The sequence below is a fragment of the Desmodus rotundus genome, chromosome 13 (genome assembly GCF_022682495.2).
Source record: "Desmodus rotundus isolate HL8 chromosome 13, HLdesRot8A.1, whole genome shotgun sequence".
NCBI lineage: Eukaryota > Metazoa > Chordata > Mammalia > Chiroptera > Phyllostomidae > Desmodus > Desmodus rotundus.
The window spans coordinates 18218667-18224221 of record NC_071399.1 but is presented as its reverse complement, the minus strand read 5'-3'; positions in this window follow the sequence as shown (position 1 = coordinate 18224221).

Below are 5555 nucleotides of genomic sequence, written 5' to 3'. Positions count from 1 at the left end.
ACTTCTGCTGCATCGGGGTGACCTCACAGACTCACAAGGGACTGATTCTTTCTCCGAAACGGAGTAAGCTCGTGTGGCATGGGAAATATTCACGAGGGAGATGAACCTCCAGATCTGTCACTAAAAAGTGGATCTTCTGAACATAATTCAAGCAAACACTACACTCATCTGGTACTTATTTCAAGAAATCTCTTTCCAACTGTCCTGTATTTATTAACAGCTCTCTATATTTACACAGAAAAGCAAGTAAAATTAGGAGGAAAATAGGAGAATTTTTCCTAATTAGTTAGGCACATCCAGTATCAGTTTTAATCGAGAGGGGTTAAAGGAGCCAGTCCATACCTTCTTTAGAAACTATACTGGAATCCACTTATTTTCCTTTTTCTTTAAGACCAGCCAAAACGATCTTCCTCCTAAAATGTTCCCACTCAATTTAAATCGTTGAATCTATCATCGTTCTTTTTTTCATCTTTCTTTTTAATACTTGATTTTGGGGCCATTACTTTATAATATTAAAATTTTTTAAACAATAAGATTTGATTATTACTCTCATGAAAATGAATATTAGTATATCTTTCCTATCTTTGGTTTTTATTTTCCCAATTTATTTTCTTAGGTAGATGCTTAATTTACTGTCTGCCTTAATTGTTTTCCATGGGGACAATACAGAAATATTTGTTGATTGAAATATTCATTCATTCTAGTGTTGTTCCATCAAGGGCTTGTTCCATGACCATGAATAAGTATTTCCAATTTCAATATTGTAACTTCTGCACTTACAAAATTAAATATCAGGAAATTAGCAGTAAAAAAAATAGAGTGCAATAAATCTATCTACAATCAATCCAAAATATATCCAAAATCAATAATTTGGATTTTCCTATTTTGAAAAAATTAGGGTTATATACACAAAACAAATAACTCAAAAAGATATCCTATGTCCATATGCATTTATTGTCATATAGGTGTACCCTATAATAATATTTTCACTGTATTTCCATATGCCTTAATATTATGTAAGACGAGTAATAAGAATAAATGCTATTTGTTGCTCCTTACTATATTGTTAGCACTGTGCTCAGAGCTTTACTTGTATATTAATCCTTTTTAATTTCACAACAACCCTCCCCATTTTACAGGTGCAGAACTGGAGCTAAGTTGTCCAAGTTCACAACAGCACTGGTGGTAAAGAGGGCTCCGCTCCCTCTATTATGGACCCTGTTACGTCACTTCTGTTTTTACTCTTTAGACTAGAACTGCTGATGATTGAACGGTTGTGTGCTCGTGTGGTGTACAGGTATGCACAAAAACAATGAACGAGAGGAACGGAATTCTTATGAAACTGTGAGAAATATAGGTGATAATCTACCCTGTTTGTATTTTGCTTACATATCTTCAACAAACTAGAAATCTTCGTAGCATAAAGAGAAAAATATAGATTTGGAGGAACTTCTAACAAAGTGACTCTGAGCAAATAAGATCACAAACAATTCAAGCTTATCTATCACAGATTTCACATCTCTTTGAGAGGAACTATTCTGCTTGGTTTGTTTTTCATTCAACCTGGGAAGTCTCCTGTGGTATCTGACAGAATATTCTAGGTGTCCTTTATATCATCAGATCAAATATTTTAATTTAAAATTTAGTAAATAAAATAACTCAACATGTGTGTGGCATTATTGTAAAATTATCTTAGGATCCCCCAGCGGAAATCTGGTTTGTGTAAACCTCTATCCAAGTCTGAAAATGTTTCAAATCTCACATGAAGTCTGTTATGATGATTTTCATAGATATTATATGAAGCCATTTGCTTCTACAAGGTAATGATTCCCTCTTCAAAAAAAAGTCATTTATAAGTGATGTATTTAACTTAATGGAATATCAACTTCTCATTTGTGGCAAGTGCTATCCATCGGATGTGTACATTTTAAAAGTGAGTTTTTAGGTAAAAGCGTCTTTTAAGCAAACTAGCCCTAATTACAAAGCTACACCAAGTTCTTAAAACAATCAGCTCCTGCTTTCCTTTACAAGATTCCATGTGCCGCAATTATCTCAAGGAGCTTAGTAATTCTCAAACCTAAATTAACTCTAAAATAACAGCCACATTATCTGGCAACATTCAAGTGTCTTTAAGTGTAGGTCTGTCTCATATCTGGGGAAAAAAATGTCAAAGTCTAAAAGAATCTCATCAAGGGAAAACAATGCATTGCTATTATATAATAATTTTATGATGCTATTCACCAGCTACAATGCCATACTATTAAAACAGCTCATATGAGAAGCTTATTTATGACTTACTTAATAAGGAACATTGCATTCAGTAGTCTACTAGTTAGTACTCTTGAAAATAACTAAACTCTCAGTGAAGTCAACCATATTTTTAGAATCTACTTTTCTTCTGTTTTTTTAAAAATTTCCTTATTGTGCAAAAATTTTCTTACACACCAAATAAGATGCTGTGTTCTAAAAGGCACTTTCCCCTGCCCCCCACCTCCTTTGGCTGCCCCCACTGGCTTGCCAAGGAAACTTTATGCATACAGATTTTTTTCTCTCTGCACCTTTACAGTAACAGCCACCAGCATCTCAGTCTTTAGCACAGTTTGATGGTTATGAAATGCCTTCTTTCTTGTGCAGCTCAGTAGGGGACTTCTCTAGTCTCCTACCTCACAGCTTCAAACGTTGTCACTCTTTGTGCAAATTACATTTCCGTGGGAGTTTACATGGCACGAATGGGAAATTCTGAACCTACATCCTAGTCACACTCCTAAGTTTTCCACAGATCAATTTGTCACTACACAATTGGGGCTAGATGTTGTGAGATTCTTTATGGACTTAAGAACAGAATTTCCTCCTCTAGCTCGTCCAGGCACTGGACATTTAGGGGCATGGTGCTCCAGGTCTCTGGGGCTCAGGTTTCAGGGTGGAGGTGTCTAGCATCCTGGCAACGGGTGGCATTACGGTCATTTCACTCTGCCTCTGTGTGGTCTTTGAATAGTGAGGAAGGATGAAATGATCAAAATAATGAGCATGAAGAGGATGGGAAGAATAGGTCTGAAAAAAAAAATCTGAAAATCTGTCACCTAGCACTGACCCAAGACAAAGTTGTAAAATATGAAAATATGTATTTGAATGTTGCGCTGGCTGCCTCCTTCTATTCCCTTTCCGTCTTGCCCTGTGTCTTACCATCAAGGCCCTTTCTACTATACACTATTCCCGGGCCCTGAGTCCCATTTCCAGGGATTTCCTGTTTTCTTCTTTTATTTCTCTGTCCTGGATTTGATCTTTGCTAGAGAACATGTAAACTAACTTGAGTTTACATGGCAGTGTGTTAATATGTCTGCTTTAGCTTATGTTCACCTTATGAACACTTTTGTAAGTTTAATGTATTAACCCAAACGAATACTGTGGGAACAGTAGGACAAGTTAAAGAAATGCTACCTTAGCTCTCCAGTGAGCCTGTGGGCCACACCTATGTACGTCATATGATCTGACATTTCATTATATTATACCGATATGTGTCTAGATAGAACATCTTTCTGTAGTTATCTCCCCAAATAAATTTCCAGCTCTACAAAGGCCATAGCTTTAATCTTGTACAATTCACAGGACTAGGTATGTTAATATACACACATTAGGAGCACAAAACCAGCCAACACAATTTTGACCAAAAAATTAAAATAAAATAAAGGCCTTTGAGAAAAATATAAACATATTCCTCTTTTTCTTTTGATGATGCTTCTTACACTTAGTCCCCCTTTCTTGCAATTGTGGCATCTAAATCAAACGCTCCCTCTTCCAGCCTCACCCCACATTTGGAAGTTATATCCTGGATGCCATAAAAGTGTTTAGCAAGAGAAATAAACTTAGTCTTTACTACAAAGGAAGAGTTTTTCAAGGAAATGAACTTAAATGGAGACCTTAAAGACAGGTAGTACCTTACTAAGTAAAGAGTATGGGGGGAAATTCCTGCAGGCAGAGAAACCTGCAAGGGGTTTGGTGCATTCAAGGAAAAGAGAAGGCAATGTGGCTGGAGAACAATGGATTTACATGAGACTCCAGCCGCCTTGCTGCTCTGGGTGACTGCACAGACCATGCCTCGCCTCAAATGGGGGAGGCAGGCAACTTAGGGGAAGAATTCAGGTTTCGGCCAGATTTTGCGATCTTATTCTGACCTAACATTACCCACTGTTACTTATAGAATTACTCAAATACATTCCTATTACTACGGATCTTCGATATCTTCTCCTCCTTCCCCTGAAGTCTCTTTTCAGTCATCTAGAGACTGCACTGCCCATCATTTGGAGTGCAGTAGTTACTCAGGAAAATCATGTATTGCTCTTCTAGATAAATCTCTAATGATAACTGATCGCTCTTACCTCATAAAACAATAATACAACCTGAGCCATTAACATTCAGTTTTATGTGAAACAATGGGTTTATTAGTCCCCTATATGTTAACAATGAACTTTTCAGTGTATCAAATCAAAGCTTCAAGAGTAATCCACGTGATGGAAAATACTGGGTTATTTCCCACATACTGGCTTGAACAACCATCTGGTAAATGATGCTTTTAGACTTAAAAAAAATGCCCAGATTCACCTGATAGGATTTTAAATCCAGTTTGTGTGGCAATAAAAATTGACAGTGGCTTACATTGCCAAATATGTGTAACCTACATTTGGGGATATAATAAACATTTTCCATACAATGACAATCAAAACAATTGTTGTACGATGCATGCACCACATAGATTTTAGCATCAAATGTTTTTAAACATGAACTCTATTAGAAACATTGGATCTCCGAAAAGATCAAATGATATTCAGATGTTCAAGTGCTTTGAAAGTGGTGACGCACTATAAAATATATCAAGGAAGGCATGAAAGCAATATATACATACAATAGCTGAAACCAAATGGAAGTGCACACTGCAAATGATGTAATGATTCTTGTTTGTCTAATTTGCATTTTCAGAAAGGACTGTTCATATGTTACAACAGCAGCTAAGTTTACAACAATTTTTCTTTGTTCTTGGCAAACAAAAAAAGGTTAAGAATTTGCAGACAAGTCTTGGCAGAGAAATATTCTGATTCAGCCTTGCCAATCCCCGAGAGCTATAGTACGCAGCTGGAAAATGTCCATAGGTTATGGATTCATTAGAGAACTTTTCAATTAGTTTTCCTAATCAGGACAGCAACACACTGTTAGAGATTTGCCCCTCCCTTCCCATTCAGAGGGTCTCATTTCTACGTGGAAATATTGACTTGAAGTAGTAAAATAGCATAGTTGTCTATGCTATTTCTCTATGCGATAGTTCTCTAGTCCCTGTGAATATATAATGTAATTTGGAACACCACTTTTTGCTGATCAACTAGACTATTTCCTCATCACAAAGTTGTGTTTTCTGACCCAGATTTTCATTGATACGTATGAAAAAGTGGTTTGCTTTTAGCCTGAAAAATGATAGAAGCTTTTTTGTATTCAATGATCCTTCTGGCTGGACCTGTGTATCCACAAACCAGACCTAGAGATTCAGAGGATGTTAGAACTGGAAG